The sequence below is a fragment of the Lissotriton helveticus genome, chromosome 10 (genome assembly GCF_964261635.1).
Source record: "Lissotriton helveticus chromosome 10, aLisHel1.1, whole genome shotgun sequence".
In the NCBI taxonomy this organism is placed as follows: domain Eukaryota; kingdom Metazoa; phylum Chordata; class Amphibia; order Caudata; family Salamandridae; genus Lissotriton; species Lissotriton helveticus.
In genome coordinates this window covers 1,183,839,573-1,183,857,888 of record NC_136071.1, presented here as the reverse complement: position 1 = coordinate 1,183,857,888, position 18,316 = coordinate 1,183,839,573, and positions in this window count along the sequence as shown.

Genomic DNA, 18,316 nt, shown 5'->3' with positions numbered 1-18,316 from the left:
CTCCCGTGTCCCACATCTTCGCCGCCGGCCGCCGGGCCCAATCGACGCAAGTAGCGAAGCCGCTGCCGACGCCTCGACACCGAGCCCTCTCGACGCCGTGAGCGCTGCTCACTCTTGCAACATCATCATCGACCTCGACGACGACGCCGTATCCTGCTTCGCCTCGTGAGCGCTGCTCCTGCCTGACATCTGTCGACGCCACTGCAGATCGCCCCGACTCAGAGGCCCGATCGACGCCGGAGACGCGACGCCAGACACCTTGACGCTGCTGATCATCGGGTGCTTCACTTTTCCAAGGTACTGTGTTGTGGGGGTCTGTTTCGACTCAGGGCTCGACGTAGCGTTCCTCGCGGTCGACGCCGAACCTTTGAATTAACTTTGCCTCGACGTCGTGTGACTCCTGTGGGGGTTACATTGTTGCCAAGAACTGTGATTTAAAGAAGAAGAGTTGCTTCTGTTACTAAAGACTTTGTGCTAAGAAGAAACTACACTTGAACTATTATTTTTTCCTTCCAGGAGTATTTATTAAGATTGTGGTATATTTTTGTCGTTATTGGGTCTTGTGCTAAGCCTTATATAAACATCCTTATTTTTATAATACTACTGTGTCGTGTCCATTTGTAGTGTATTCACTTTATTACTGTATATGGTCATAAATGCTTAACGCACTGCCTCTGAGATAAGCCTGTCTGCTTTGCCAAGCTACCAAGGGGGTGAGCAGGGGTTATCTAAGTGTGTGATCCCCTTGCCCTGACTAGAGGAGGTGAGTCCCTATTTGTCAGAAGTGTATACCTCTGCCAACTAGAGACAGCCAAGTCTAACATTGGTGGGTCAGCGGTGAGGATTTGAACTTTGCATTTATGACCCATGTGCAGTGATTAGTGTGCGCTACATAGTGAAAGCAGACCATAGCGCAGACACAATCTATTTTTGGTAGGATATTCTATTTTTGTTCTCCGCTTTCCTGGAGCTTGAGTTTTTTAACACTGCCAGTTTTGACCATGAGTGATGCCGGAGTCACTGCCCTTGTTGTTGTGGAGGGATTTGATAGAGCAAAGATAAAGGACTACAAGTCAAGTCAGCTGAAATCCTTTTGCAAGCAGTTTAAAGTTCCTATCATAGGCCTCTCAAGGAAGGAGGACTTTTGCAAAGCATTGGAGGTCTGGTTAGAGGCCAGAAATCCCTCTGATGTGGTGGTGGTACCGCCAGGGGAAGGGGATGAGGAGGTGCCAGTGAATGGGCCCGCGTCCTCTCCCGGTAGCAGTGTGTCCTATAAAGGTCTTTCTCCTGAAGAAAGAGAAGAAATGGCGAAGGAGCGAGCATACAACATGGAAATGGCAAAACTTAAGATAGAAGGGCAGTTGGAGTTAGAAAATGCAAGAGGCAGGAGAGATGCTGATATGGAGATCAAAAGGTTGGAGTTTGAAAGATAAAAGTTAGCTTTTGGACGTGAGAAAATGGTGAGGGAGATGGAGCTCAAAACTAAGAGTTTAGAATTGAATCCCTCTGATGGCAGCATCCCATCTGTGCCTGCAGAAAGTAGGTTTTATTTTCCCAAAGATTTTATCAAAGATTTTCATAAGAATGAAGATATTGGCCAATGGTTTAAAGCGTATGAGTTAGCATTGTTGGCCCACCGGGTCCCTGAGAAGGATTGGGGAGCGGGGTTGTGGGGTCGCTTTGTGAATGAGGGGAGAGATACCCTGTTGGACATTCCTGTGGAGGATAGAATGTCTTATACTCATATGAAAGATGCTTTAATGTTAAGGTATGGCCTAACCCCAGAAAAGTACAGACAAACCTTTAGAGAATGTAAGAAATTGCCTGGTACTACGTTGGTTGAATATGTGTCATTTTTTTGCAGAGCCATGGATGGTTGGGTAAAGGGCAGCAAAGTGGAAAGTTATGATGCTCTTTATGATTTGTTTGCTTGGGAGCACTTGTCTAATAACTGTTTTCCAGAGCTGCGCCAGCAACTTATTGATAGCAAGATATCTAACCCTAGAAAACTTGCTGAGGAGGCGGACCGCTGGGTCAGTACCAGGGTCCACAAGGGTCCAGTGGGAGACTCAGCCAAAGGTGGGCAGGGTCCCCAGCAGAAGAGTGGGGGGACAAGGGTAAACAGAGGGAGTTCCAGAAAGGGCCTCAAAGTAATCCCCAAGGGAACCAAGGGAAGGGTTCCCAGCCTCCCCCAGTGAAGAAGTCAGAGGCCCGACAGGTAAACCTGTTCATAGGGGCCCAATGACCTGCTATGTTTGTAAGAAGGTGGGATACCGTTATTATGATCCCCAGTGTCCCATGAGGAACTCTAACACACCACCCCGTGCACCCCCCGTCAGTTGGCAAGTGTAGCCCTGGGAGGGGAGGAGATGGTTGCCCCAGGTGGGAGGGGTCTCACAGAAATGCCCCTGGTCTCTCTAGGAGACATGGAAATGGTCCCTCCAACCCCTCTGCCTAGTAACACTAATAAATATAGGCAGTGGGTGACCATTAATGGCCATAGGGTGGAAGCTCTCAGAGACACCGGAGTGAGTGTGACAGCTGTCAAGTGTCACTTGGTGTCCAGAGAGCAGGTGGTCCCCCACGCATTCTACCCTGTGATAGCTGCTGACAACTCCCAGAGAGAGTGTGAGGTAGCTCACGTTCCCTTTGAATGTGGGGGAGTTTCAGGTACTCTTCAAGTTGCTGTAAGGCCTGCCATGCCTGTTGATTGTCTCCTGGGCAATGATTTGGAAGACTCCCCTTGGGCTAAGGTGGAGTGAGAGACACATTTGAAAATGTTGGGTGTGCCAGAGTGGGTGTGTGCAACCACTCGATCGATGACAGCAAGTAAGGGTGTTGATGGGGTCCCGGAGCCTGGAAGTATGGCCCAGGACCCAGCTGTAAAGAGAAGAGGCAGGGGGCACGGGAAACCGTCCCCCATAGTTCCCACAGTCCAGGAGGAGGCAGACCTTGAGGGGGATGCCCTGGAACCTACAGGGGAACAAGTTGATGAACTGGGAGACCTGCCTGAGCTGACCCACTGGCAGCAGAATGGTGGTCCCTCCAGGGAAGAATTTTGTGCAGAACAGAAAGTGTGCCCTTCTCTTGTGGGTATGAGGCAGCAGGCCTCAGCCCAAACAACAGGTGATCAGTCAGGATCACATTTGGTCTACTGGGAGAACGACCTCCTGTATAGCGAGCCTAAGGCTGCTGAGCCTTGGTCAGCCCATGTGCTGGTGGTACCCCAGCGCTTCAGAGCCTTCCTACTGGGTTTGGCTCATGATGTTCCGTTAGCTAGACATCTGGGGCAGGACAAGACCTATGGCAGGCTTGCCACCCATTTTTATTGGCCTCAGATGAGAAGAGATACAGATATCCATTGCAAAACCTGTCAAACTTGCCAGGCAAGTGGGAAAAGCGGGACGAAGCAGAAGGCTCCCCTCCAACCTTTTCCCGTCGTCAGTACCCCCTTTGACCGGGTGGGGATTGACATTGTTGGGCCCCTGGACCCCAAGACAGCCCTGGGCAACAGGTTCATCCTGGTCTTGGTGGACCATGCCACACGGTACCCGGAAGCCATCCCTCTCAGAACAGTGGCGGCCCCCGTGGTGGGACGGGCACTGATGGGTGTTTTTTCCCGCATGGGGTTCCCCAGAGAGGTGGTGTCAGACCGGGGCACCAACTTAATTTCCAATTATATGAAGTCTCTGTGGAAGGAGTGTGGGGCAACCTACAAGTTCACCACTCCTTACCACCCTCAAGGTAATGGGTTGGTTGAGAGATTCAACCGAACCCTCAAAGGCATGATCATGGGTCTTGAAGAACCAATGAGGCGTAAATGGGACGTCCTCTTGCCAGGCCTGCTGTTTGCTTACCGTGAGGTGCCACAGAAGTCTCTAGGGTTCAGCCCCTTTGAGCTTTTGTATGGACACCCGGTAAGAGGACCTTTGAGTCTGGTCAAAGAAGGCTGGGAGCCATCTCCCAGGAAACCTCCCCAGGATGTATACAGTTACATGCTGGCCTTTAGGAACCAGACCAGGCCCTTCAGAGATCTTGCTCAGGCGAATCTGGAGGCCAGCCAGGAAGAGATGAAGCGGTGGTACGACCGGAATGCCACTCTGGTGGAGCTTCAGCCTGGTCAGAAAGTTTGGGTCATGTCCCCTGTGGAACTTTGTGCACTCAAGGACAGGTGGACTGGACCATTTGAGGTTGTGGAGAAGAAGAGCGATGTCACCTACTTGGGGGACTTGAAATCTCCCAGGAACCCCTTGTGGGTCCTGCATGTCAACCGTTTAAAGTCCCACTTAGAAAGGTCCGAAGTGGGCATGCTCCTAGCTACAGATGCTGGAATGGAGGAGGAGAGTGAACCTCTTCCTGACCTCCTGTATGCAAAAGAGCAAGATGGGTCAGTGGATGGTGTTGTCCTCTCTAACACACTGACCCTTAAGAAGCAGCAAGATTGTCGCCAACTGTTGGGACAATTCCCTGATCTGTTCTCCTTGATTCCTGGTATCACTCAGTGGTATGTCCATGATGTGGATACCGGGGACAGCACTCCTGTGAAGAACAAGGCCTACAGAGTGACGGACAAGGTCAGAGCATACATCAAGGAGGAGGTCTCCAAAATGTTTGCCTTAGGGGTGGTTGAGTCCTCTAGCGGTCCTTGGGCCAGCCCAGTGGTCTTGGTCCCGAAGGCTACATCGCCTGGTGCTTCACGAGAACTTCGGTTCTGTGTGGATTACCGAGGACTCAATTCAGTCACCAAGACTGACGCGCACCCCATCCCCAGAGCTGATGAGCTCATAGATCGGTTAGGGGCTGCCCGGTACCTTAGTACGTTTGATCTAACGTCTGGGTACTGGCAGATCGCCTTGACTGATGGGGCAAAAGAGAGGTCAGCATTCTCCACACCAGATGGGCACTACCAGTTCCGGGTTATGCCCTTTGGGATGAAGAATGCCCCTGCCACCTTCCAGAGGTTGGTCAACCAGTTATTGGCTGGACTGGAGGATTTCAGTGCCGCCTACCTGGACGACATTGCAGTGTTCAGCGCCAGCTGAGAGGAACACTTGCGCCACCTCCAGGAAGTGTTGTTGGCCCTGCGCAGAGCAGACCTCACAATCAAAGCCAGTAAGTGCCAGATTGGGCAGGGTTCAGTGGTGTACTTGGGGCACCAAGTAGGGAGCGGCAAGGTGGCCCCCCTGCAACCCAAGATCGATACCATCCTGGCTTGGGCACCACCCAAAACCCTTCTTAGGTCTCACGGGTTACTACAGGAGGTTTGTCAAGGATTATGGTAACATTGTGCACCCCTTGACTTCGCTGACTTCCAGGAAGCAGCCAAGACTTGTGATCTGGACTGACGCCTGTCAGACGGCCTTTGACTCCCTGAAAACTGCTATGTGCACAGCACCCATACTCCAGGCACCCGACTTTTCTAAAGAATTTGTTGTCCAGACGGACGCTTCAGAGCATGGCGTGGGGGCTGTTCTAGCTCAGGTAAATGAAGAGGGCCGAGACTTACCTGTAGCCTTCATCAGTAGGAGGTTACTTTCCAGGGAACGGAGGTGGAGTGCGATAGAGTGAGAAGCATTTGCTGTGGTCTGGGCGTTGAAGAAGCTAAGACCCTACCTGTTTGGGACTCACTTCCAGGTTCAGACAGACCACAGGCCCCTCAGATGGTTGATGCAGATGAGGGGTAAGAATCCAAAGCTGTTGAGGTGGTCCATTTCCCTACAGGGGATGGACTTCACGGTGGAACACCGCCCTAGTACAGATCACGCCAATGCTGATGGTCAGATTTTTCCGCCTTAGTGATGAGGATTCCCTAGGTTAAGGGTAGTTCTCCCCACATTTCAGCTGGAGGAGACACGTGTTAGACCTGACATCATTGGCCTGAGTCTCTCCTCCATTTTTTCTGTTTGCCTCCTCTGTTTACGATGTTTTTGCTGGTATATTGCTTTGGGCACTGTGCCACTGCTGATCAGTGCCACAGTGCAAGTGCTCCCTATGTGAAATTGCTGTATTGATTGAATTCCATGTTTGGCTTATTTGGTTTACTGTCAGTCCCTAGTAGCGTGCACCAGGAGTGCCATGGCTTGTAAATACAAATGCTTCTAGTGGGCTTGCAGCACATATTGTGCCACCCACAGAAGCAGCCTGGTAAAATGTGCCTAAAGGTCTGCCATTGCTAGACCTACGTGCAGTCTGGTACTGTCACGCGGACTGCGCAAGTACACCTACTTGCCAGTCCCCAAACCTTCCCTTAACTTCATGTTAGTCACCCCTATGGTAGGCCCAAGGGCAGGGTGCATTGTAAGCTTAAGGTAGGACAAGCCTGACGGGGTTGGCATGTCCTAATAGTGAATTACAGCCATATTCGTTTTTCACTATTGTAAGGTTACCTGCTCTCCATAAGTTAGAATGGGCTGCCAGGGTTATTAAGAGCTATAATCCTAGCTGGCTCGGGGAGCATGGTGCAATGTCGGGTTTGGTATCCCTGAACTCAGGGTTTAATAACGCATCCGTCTGGGTGGATGGTTTTTGGACTCTGGGTTTGAAAATAGCACTTTTAGAAAGTGGCTATTTTCTTGTCTGACTATTACCGGTTTCTGCTGGTTTGGTGTGTGTGTGACAGGAGCTGAGTGGCTCCAGAGTTCTGAATGAGTCAGTGTGGGGTAAGTGAGGCATTTGCATTGAGAGTAGGGGAAGAGTAGCTCCTGATAGCCTGCCCTGCCTGACATAATGCTGGCCCCACCTCCTGCCGGGCGACTGATGGCTCTGCTCCTGCCAGTGACAATACTGGCTCTACCTCCTGCTGGGCGTCTGAGGACCCTGCCCTGCACAGTGAATAGGCCAGAAGCCTCAGCCTGGCTACACCCACAACAAACCCAGGATGAGGGGAATTCCCCTGCATGGACAAAGGGATCAAAGCAGAAAAGGGGTATAAGAGAAGGACCCCTGAACCAAGACTTGAGATCAATTCTGACAAGAAAACCTGAACCAAGGACAAGAAGCCTGCTGATCCAAAAACTTGCCTACCCCTTCTGCCAGAGTGCTGTTTGCTGGGGGGAATCCTGCAGTCACTTCTTTATTTTTGCCAAGGAACCAGGAGAGAGGAACTGAGTGTGTACTCTCAAGCTTTGCCAAGGAAATCTCCAAGGGCTGGAAGAGTGCCAGCCTCCTGTTGAAGTCACAGGGCTAAAGGACTTCATCATTTGCGGAAAGTGCTTGTTGCTGGAACCTGAAAATCCAGCACCTCTGAAGAAATCCAGCAATCCCGACGCCGACGGACGTCGCCGGATCCAGCTTGACATCGTGAGTGCAGCTCCCGTGTCCCGCATTTTCGCCGCCGGCTGCCGGGCCCGATCGACGCTAGTAGCGAAGCCGCTGCCGACGCCTCGACACCAAGCCCTCACGTAGCAAAGCCTTTTTACATCTACTTCCCTTGCATTCTTCGACAGTTGCTCCATTCTGTAAACAGGCCTGTAAATCTTGTTCTTATCTTGTCTCATTTGCTTTTCATTCAAATAGTGAAGTCAAATGTCAGGCTCTCGCTTCTGAGGGAGCTTGGTGTTTACTTTACTTTCTCTGACTTCAAAGTGAGGGGATTTATGTGACAATCTTCTGGGTTCCTGGGGTAGGAAAGCTTTTTGTGTCTAGCACACAACAACATTTAAATGAACTGCGCAAGCATTTCAGAACATATTAGAACTAGGAACACAAATGAAACACTTTTTTTGGTAATTCTGGACTGTGTTGGAAACAATATTTTATCATGATCAAAACAAAACATTTTACTAGGTGATGCCATTTCCACACATTATCGCTTGTGCACCATATAGTTGTATTAGAAAAACTCTATATCTGCATAAATGTAAATTTGAAAATAAGTTGTCTGTACAGGCAGTGTGCTACTACACCATGCATTCCCCACTCTATGCCACTCCACTTTTCTCTGTACCACTCCATACCTCTGCACTTCATTCTGCATCACTCCACTTTCCCCCACCCCACACCACTGCACTCTGTGTCAATGCACTCTACTCCACTCTGAACCACTCTACTCTGCATTCCTGCACTCAACGCCACTTCACTCTTTGCCTCTCTACTCTACTCTGTAACTCTGTACTCTTTGCCAATGTACTCTATTTACTCTACGCCATTACACTGTTTCCACTTCATTCTACTCTGAAACAATCTACTCTACGCCACTGCACTCTACACCACTCTACTTCCTTCTACGCACTCCATTTTATGCCAGTGCACTATATTTTAAACCAGTGCACTCTAGCCAATGCACTCTATACAACTGCATTCTATTCCACTCAACTCTACTCTGCACCACTGTTCTCTACACCACTGCTCTCTCTGCCACTGCACGCTATGCTACTGCACTCTATGCCACTGCATGCTATGCCACTGCACTTTAATCTATTGCATTTTATGCCACTGCACTAAATGTCACTCCACACAACTGCACCCTATGACACTATACTCTACAAACCTGCACTCTCTGCACTCTCTGCCACAGCGCTCTATGCCCATGCATTCTACACCACTCTGCTCTGCATCACTGCAGTCTATACCATTGTACTCTGTGTCGCACCACTCTACACTACTGCACTCTATGCCACTCTACATCACTCAACTCTACATCGTGCACTCTATACCACTGCACTCTATGAAACTCTACTCTGTACCACTCTGCTCTGCACTAATCCACTTTACTATGTACCACTCTAATCTACACCAGTGCATTATATAAGGCTGCATTGTATGCCGCTCAATTCTATGCTGCTGCACTATACGCCACTACATTCTATGTCACTGTACTCTGCAACACTCTACGCTGATGTCTTCTACACCAGCCTACTTTACTCTCCACCACAACACGCCACTGCATTCTACTCTGAAGCACCCTACTTTATGCCTCTGCACTCTATGCCACTGAACTCTAATCTACTGCAGTCTACTCTGCACCACTCTATGTAATGTCACTGCACTCAACACCACTCCATGCCACTACACTCTACACCACTGCACTCTATGCCACTACACTCTATGCCCCTCTACACCACTGCACTCTATAACACTACACTCTATGCCACTGTACTCTATGCCACTCTACTCTCAGGTCTGGAAAAATCTGAAAAATGGTACTAGTCCTGCAGGTCTAGTACCTTCAAAAATCTCCTCGACCTAACAGTAACCTACTTGACCTCAGTCTCTAAAAGCGGAGCAATTGTGACAAGATAACAAGATTTAAAGGCCTTTTTATTGCTCACAAAGCAAATGAGCAATAAAGATGCCTTTAAATCTTATCTTGTCACATTTGCTCCGTTTTGAAAGACGGAGGACAAAAGTTAGTATGCTTTCTTACTCGCCAGAAAGGGCAAGTAGGACCTAAAAATAGTTTGACCTCATAAATTTTACCTCGCAAATGCGAGCGGTCGAGTGGATTTGTCGAGCCCTGACTCTATGCCACTCTACTCTATGCCACTCTACTCTGCATCACTCCACTCTATGCCAATGCACTCTACAGCACTCCACTCTATGTTAATGTTAATTTATATTTGTAAAGCGCCAAATCACCAACAGTCTCTACGCGATATAGAACATATGTATGTATGTATGTATTGGTGTATTTATACAGCGCAATGACTGTCACCCAACGGGTATCCTGGCGCTTAGACTTAGATGATACATACACGATATTTTAGCAGCTGCACAACTTACATAATTCTTGGAAAAAGATGTGTTTTCAAAGCTTTCTTGAAGGAAGTGAGATCTCCCATGCTTCGTAAGCATAACGGTAAGGAATTCCACAGTCTCGCTGCGGTGAACATAAAAGATCGACCTCCCATCCGGGTCCTCAAAATCCTGGGAACTGTCACCAGACAGGCTGAGGCCGAGCGGAGAGATCTGGATGGTACATACATGGAAAACAAGTCCTGCAGAGGAGAAGGGCCCTGTCCATGGAGGGCCTTATGTACCAGACAGAGAGCCTTGAAATCAATCCGCTGAGAGATTGGCAACCAGTGAAGATCCCTGAGTGCCATGGTGGATGAGTCAGATCGACGGCGCGAAAGGGACAGTTTGGCGGCAAAGTTCTGTGCACGCTGCAGTTTTCCCACCAAGGTCGTAGCTGCCCCCAGAAGTAGTGAGTTACAGTAGTCGAGCCTACTTAAGATGATGCTCCGCACTACCTCTGGCCTAGTCTGTACAGGAAGCATAGGTAATATCTTCCGCAGCATCCGCAACAGTGCCATACAAGTGGCCACCGTTTTATTCACGGACACGTCTAGCTGCAGGCTGGGGCCGAACATCACCCCCAGGTTACGGACCGATTCAGCCGGCGAACTTGTGCCCTGGAAGGACGGAGGCCAAAAAAATAAATGGAAGAGGCCTAGGGGTGCGATCCATAGAACAATGTAGCACTTCTGTTTTGGAGCTGTTAAACTGCAAAGAATTATGGCTCAACCATTCCGCCGTGATGGACATACAGTGGTGGAAGGTCTCCTGTGACACAGCCTCCTTACCCTCAAACGAGAAGATAAGTTGGGTGTCGTCAGCGTAGTTGGTGACCGCTATACCGAAAGATTTTATCAGTTTGATCAGGGGACGGAGGTAAAGATTGAATAGGATCGGGCTGATGGCCGACCCTTGAGGCACGCCCTGCCCAACCCATCTCATGTTAGATTTGAAGGGAGGCAGGGCCACCATCTGGTGCCTATTTTCAAGATAGGACACCAGCCAATCAAGAGCCGATCCCGACACCCCTATTTCCTCCAGTCTCCCTATCAAGATCGTATGGCTCACCGTATCGAACGCGGCCGACATGTCGAGCAGTACCAGAAAGGCTGCTCGACCTTGGTAGGCAAGCGTCCGAAGATCATCCAAAACGGTCACCAATGCAGACTCCGTCCCATGGGCGTGTCCCGATCCAAATTGGGCCACGTCCAAGCAAGCATTAGTTTCCAAAATACTGGAAAGATGTTTTGTGACCAATTTCTCCAGAATTGTAATTGGAAATGGGAGCAGGAGTGACATAATACTTTCAAACAGAACAAAGCTTGGGGAGACCTTATCCAAACGGCTCAGTAAACAAAAAAGTCATACGTTTCTTCCTGAATGGGAGGATAGTCACCTCACCCTGCAGACTCTCTGGGAGCTTATACCAAAGCTGGGGAATCACAACCGAGAAGTCACGTCCCCCTAAGGTTATTCTGTTAAAACGTGGACAAGCCAACAGGTGTGCTTCTGATGAACGGAGACAGCAATCAGGTGAATAAGGCATCAAAAGTTCTTTGATGTAGCTGGGCGCCGCTCCATACTTAACTTTATGTGCAATGAACAGGCCCTTGAATCTGATCTTCTGCTTAATAGGGAGCCAGTGTAGCTGCTCTAACAAGGGAGTGGTGTGTGTTCTTCTTGGCAATTTGAGAATCAGTCGTGCTGCATAGTTTAGAACCACCTGGAGTATCCCCAGAAGTTTATCGCGGGTTCCTATATATACTGCATTGCCATGGTCCAGGTGTGACAGGATTAAAGCCGACACCATAGTATGCATAGTCGCAAATGACAGCAAGGGTACAGGTTTCAGCAATTGCCTCATCACTCCCATGCAACTTACCACTACCGCAGCTACCTGCTTATCCATAACTAGCATGGAATCTAACCTAATACCCAGGCTCTTCACAGCTGGCACTGGTATCGGAGTGGTGCCAAGCTCTTGTGGCCAGAAGAGCAGGGCCGGACTGGCCGTTGAGTGCACCGGGCAATCCCCCGGTATGCCACACGGGTGGGGGGCCAGTTTTGGGCCCCTAGGGGCCGTTTTTGTTACAGGGCCTTGTCACAAAATCAGCCAAAAACCGGCCCTGGCAAGGAGCTCGGCAGCACCCCCAACCCCCCGGGGGGGGGGGGGGGCGAGCACTTTGCCAGGGCCGGTTTTGGATCCCAGTCTGGCCCTGCAGAAGTGGACCAGGGGTTAGCCTCTGTGGTGATTGCAAGGACCTCCGTCTTATCCGGAATTCAAAGTCATCCAGTTTATGGTAAACCGAAGGATGTTCTGTACCTTAAGCTATGCCTGGGAGGAATTATCAATGCGAATGATTAGATGGGTGTTATTGGCATAATTGTACACCTGACAGTCCAGTTTGCCCAACGCTTCTATCAGAGGCTGGAGATAGATGTTAAAAAGCAGGGATGACAACGTAGAGCCCTGCAGAACCCCACATGACAAGGCGCCATGCCTAGATGTACATTCCCCTATTTGGACTTTTTGGGACCGATCCTCCAGGAAGGAGACAATCCATTGGAGGACTGTCCCAGTAATTACCAGACGACAGACACAGGCCACCAATTGTACATGGTTCACCATGTCAAATGCGGCTGAGGGTCCAATAAGATCAACACTGAGGAGAACTTCTTATCAGCTGTTAGCCTTAGCTCATCCGGTACTGAGAGCATCACCAACTCAGTGCTGTTGTGAGCTCTAAATCCCACTTGCTTAGCATGTAGCAGCTGATGCTCTTCCAAAAAAGATGAAAGCACTGTAAGCACATGTTGCTCAAACACCATGGCCAGGTATGTAAGTCTGGAGATCGGTCGAAAATATTTCAGATTCTTAGGTTCTGCCCCTGCGTTTTTTAGCAGTGGTATTACCATGGCTTCCTTAAATTTGTGTGGGACCTTCCCTGTTGCTAGGGACAAGTTCAGTAGGGATAGTATATCTTGCCCTACCACTGGGAGACCCATTATAAACACCCTAGGAGGGCAGGGCACTTCCGGTGACCCAGACTTTACTTTGGCCATGATATAAGCCAGACCGATAAAATCAAGTGCAGGGAAGGCAGAGAGTGAGCCTCCCTGATGGTCTGGTGGATCAAGCACTGGGAAGGGATACTGACTTATGCGAGTATTGCCTATCTCTCCAATGATATCTCTGACCTTGGTAAGAAAGAAGTACTGTATCTTGTCACATTCCACCTTATTAACAACCAACCTCAATTCCTTCTTTTTACTCAGCTCCCTGAGTACATTAAATGTCTCTTTTTGGGTGTCAGTGGCTTCCCTAATCTTCAAGTCATAATATGTAGATTTTGTGGCCATCAATGAGGCTTTGTAGAGAGCTAATTTTGTTTCATAGTTTTCCCGAGCCAATGGCGCATATGATATCCACCAATGCCTTTCGCACTGGTGAAGGGCCTGTTTTTCACTTCTAAGTTCTGCAGTATACCAAGGGGCACCCTTTGTTCTATCCATTATCCTTTCCTGTCGGGTGGGGGTCACCACATTAAGGGCTGTCCTCAACCGATGAATAAGTTCTTCATACACTAGGTCCGGATCACCGGACGGTGTCTCTCGGTGAGCAGTCTTGTTTACTGCTACCCTCAGACTGTCATCCTCTATCTTACGCCAATTCCGTACCAGCCGCCACACTGGAGAGGAAAGATCTGGTCGACACCATGGCAGCAGTTCGAGGCTGATCAAGTGGTGGTCTGACCAGCTACAAGGTCTAGACTCTGTTGATATCGTGGATGAGGAAGTAGTCCAAATGAGGGCCAAAGTATGGCCTTTCTCGTGCGTAGGGGCGTCCACATTTGTTTCAGACCTATCATGGTCATAGTGTCCCCAAACCCATAGCCATGTGATCTCTTGGTATTGAATTCCAATGATAATTGAAATGCCCTAAAACAAGGATCTGTTGGTATTTCGTACACATATCACTGCCTACTTCATGGAACAAGTCCTTGAACTGCGGGGTAGACCGCGGAGGACGGTATACCACCACTATTAACAGGCAAGATGAATTCAGCCCAAGCTTGATCCCTAGAATCTCTGCCCCATCAAGGCTCTCCTCCACTACCTTCTGAGTGGTCAATGTCCTTCCAAAAAACACTGCAACCCCACCCCCTCTCTTATTCCCCTGTCGGTTATAAGTCAAAACATCATACTCCTGGGGAAGAGTGGCGACTATGTCAGGGCCGGAAGCATCATCTAACCATATTTCCGTTAATGCGAGGATGTCAGATTTTTCCTCTTGGAGGAGCGTGAAGATTTATAAATTATGTTTTAGGAGGGACCAGTGATCTTCTCACTGTTCTCCTTGTATAATGTATCATATTCCCTACTAACAACTACTCAGAGCAAAATACATCTCGTCATCAGATACATTTTACAAGGAGAACAGTGAGAAGATCAAAGCTAAATTCAAACAAAGAGCATACCCTACATCTGTTGTACAAGAAGCAGAAAACAGAGTTGCATTGAAGGAAAGAGCACAGTTATTGAAACCCAAAATCCCAATAAGTACCAACAAGGAACGACTAGTATTTGTGTCTAAATTCTCAACCAAGAGTACTAAAATCAAACACATCATCCGCAAATACTGGCCAGTGCTTCAGGCAGAAAGCGATTTTAAGGGAATATTCCAACCTCAGCCGATTTTTGCCTACCAAAGAACAAAAGATTTGAAACAACTACTTAATGAGAGTTCTAATATACCCAACCAAACATACAAGGGTACAGTTCCATGCCACAACTGTGACAACTGCAACAGTATTATCAAAGGTACCACATTGACGCACCCAACTCAAGGGACAATTGTCAAATTGAAAGTTAATGCGACATGTGACACAAGCAACGTAGTATATCTGTTCAAATGCCCATGTGGTTTGGCCTATGTGTGCAAAACAGAACGAAAAATCAAAATCCGTCTGACAGAGCATAAAAGCAATATACGGACAAAGAACCTTAAATCGACCGTGGCTACTCACTTCTCCGAAATGTACCACAATATCAGCAAACTATGGTATACGGTATTGGAACAGATTACTGAGCGTGAAGGAAGAGACAATAAGAAATTCTTGCTTCAGCGAGAAATACATTATATACATAGACTGAACTCACTGCACCCCAAGGGCCTAAATGAAAGACTGGAATTTAGCTGTTTTTTGTGACTTAGTAACTGACTATCAGCACCTTAGAACATTATTACTGTATTCTATAGTTGTTTTCTTTTATTTCATATACTGCTTCGCTTACACCTCTCTTTTCGTGCTATTCCTGACTGTCCCCGTATTTCAAGGCATACGGATGTCACTGCAGTTCACGATGTACTCTGAGAGACAGTTCCCTGGTGCCTTCATTTCTGCACATTTTTTACTACGTTGAGTGTACAGCTCTTACTTTGCTCGAGTTCCAGCCCCAGCACGGTGTCGGATTTACACTCTCCCATACGTACCCTAGGTTGCCTAGGTCTCTAGTCTTTTATTAGTGCTTATTATCAGCACAGGTTCACTTCCGGGCACCTGCCGTATTTAGTTCCGGGGTACTTTAGGTTACTATCCACTCTGCATTGACGTAGAGATCCGATGACAGAATTTTACTTACCAGCTTCACAGGTATGTGACATTCACACCCATAGTTTGAGACAGTGAGCACTTTTTAGTTCTCAAGTAGATGGGATATTTAAAAAAAAAAAAACGGTGTTGGATTTAGCCCTGATCTCTTGACTGGGTGAGAGTATTCTGCTTAATTCAGAGACTCTGTCCATCACCACCCCTTATTGTAAATATTTTTGTCCACCCTAAGCGTGGAAGGGTATACTCAGATGTGAGTCCCTTGCTCATTGCACCATCAGGATTCAAGCAAGCCGGGCCGAAGACGGCTGAAATGCCAGAAACCGGTCCCCGGAAGCTTGTTTCCTTCCCAGTGTAAGAATTGGCTTTTGTAGTCTGGTCTGCCCTGTTCCCATGATGCACTGGGCCAGGGACAGACTAATTTGCATACAGCCAGGTTCTGAAACTGGGATGGTGCAATGAGCTAAAAAACGGTGTTGGATTTAGCCCTGATCTCTTGACTGGGTGAGAGTATTCTGCTTAATTCAGAGACTCTGTCCATCACCACCCCTTGTTGTAAATATTTTTGTCCACCCTAAGCGTGGAAGGGTATACTCAGATGTGAGTCCCTTGCTCATTGCACCATCAGGATTCAAGCAAGCCGGGCCGAAGACGGCTGAAATGCCAGAAACCGGTCCCCGGAAGCTTGTTTCCTTCCCAGTGTAAGAATTGGCTTTTGTAGTCTGGTCTGCCCTGTTCCCATGATGCACTGGGCCAGGGACAGACTAATTTGCATACAGCCAGGTTCTGAAACTGGGATGGTGCAATGAGCTAAAAAACGGTGTTGGATTTAGCCCTGATCTCTTGACTGGGTGAGAGTATTCTGCTTAATTCAGAGACTCTGTCCATCACCACCCCTTGTTGTAAATATTTTTGTCCACCCTAAGCGTGGAAGGGTATACTCAGATGTGAGTCCCTTGCTCATTGCACCATCAGGATTCAAGCAAGCCGGGCCGAAGACGGCTGAAATGCCAGAAACCGGTCCCCGGAAGCTTGTTTCCTTCCCAGTGTAAGAATTGGCTTTTGTAGTCTGGTCTGCCCTGTTCCCATGATGCACTGGGCCAGGGACAGACTAATTTGCATACAGCCAGGTTCTGAAACTGGGATGGTGCAATGAGCTAAAAAACGGTGTTGGATTTAGCCCTGATCTCTTGACTGGGTGAGAGTATTCTGCTTAATTCAGAGACTCTGTCCATCACCACCCCTTCTTGTAAATATTTTTGTCCACCCTAAGCGTGGAAGGGTATACTCAGATGTGAGTCCCTTGCTCATTGCACCATCAGGATTCAAGCAAGCCGGGCCGAAGACGGCTGAAATGCCAGAAACCGGTCCCCGGAAGCTTGTTTCCTTCCCAGTGTAAGAATTGGCTTTTGTAGTCTGGTCTGCCCTGTTCCCATGATGCACTGGGCCAGGGACAGACTCATTTGCATACAGCCAGGTTCTGAAACTGGGATGGTGCAATGAGCTAAAAAACGGTGTTGGATTTAGCCCTGATCTCTTGACTGGGTGAGAGTATTCTGCTTAATTCAGAGACTCTGTCCATCACCACCCCTTGTTGTAAATATTTTTGTCCACCGTAAGCGTGGAAGGGTATACTCAGATGTGAGTCCCTTGCTCATTGCACCATCAGGATTCAAGCAAGCCGGGCCGAAGACGGCTGAAATGCCAGAAACCAGTCCCCGGAAGCTTGTTTCCTTCCCAGTGTAAGAATTGGCTTTTGTAGTCTGGTCTGCCCTGTTCCCATGATGCACTGGGCCAGGGACAGACTAATTTGCATACAGCCAGGTTCTGAAACTGGGATGGTGCAATGAGCTAAACAACGGTGTTGGATTTAGCCCTGATCTCTTGACTGGGTGAGAGTATTCTGCTTAATTCAGAGACTCTGTCCATCACCACCCCTTGTTGTAAATATTTTTGTCCACCCTAAGCGTGGAAGGGTATACTCAGATGTGAGTCCCTTGCTCATTGCACCATCAGGATTCAAGCAAGCCGGGCCGAAGACGGCTGAAATGCCAGAAACCGGTCCCCGGAAGCTTGTTTCCTTCCCAGTGTAAGAATTGGCTTTTGTAGTCTGGTCTGCCCTGTTCCCATGATGCACTGGGCCAGGGACAGACTAATTTGCATACAGCCAGGTTCTGAAACTGGGATGGTGCAATGAGCTAAAAAACGGTGTTGGATTTAGCCCTGATCTCTTGACTGGGTGAGAGTATTCTGCTTAATTCAGAGACTCTGTCCATCACCACCCCTTGTTGTAAATATTTTTGTCCACCCTAAGCGTGGAAGGGTATACTCAGATGTGAGTCCCTTGCTCATTGCACCATCAGGATTCAAGCAAGCCGGGCCGAAGACGGCTGAAATGCCAGAAACCGGTCCCCGGAAGCTTGTTTCCTTCCCAGTGTAAGAATTGGCTTTTGTAGTCTGGTCTGCCCTGTTCCCATGATGCACTGGGCCAGGGACAGACTCATTTGCATACAGCCAGGTTCTGAAACTGGGATGGTGCAATGAGCTAAAAAACGGTGTTGGATTTAGCCCTGATCTCTTGACTGGGTGAGAGTATTCTGCTTAATTCAGAGACTCTGTCCATCACCACCCCTTGTTGTAAATATTTTTGTCCACCCTAAGCGTGGAAGGGTATACTCAGATGTGAGTCCCTTGCTCATTGCACCATCAGGATTCAAGCAAGCCGGGCCGAAGACGGCTGAAATGCCAGAAACCGGTCCCCGGAAGCTTGTTTCCTTCCCAGTGTAAGAATTGGCTTTTGTAGTCTGGTCTGCCCTGTTCCCATGATGCACTGGGCCAGGGACAGACTAATTTGCATAAAGCCAGGTTCTGAAACTGGGATGGTGCAATGAGCTAAAAAATGGTGTTGGATTTAGCCCTGATCTCTTGACTGGGTGAGAGTATTCTGCTTAATTCAGAGACTCTGTCCA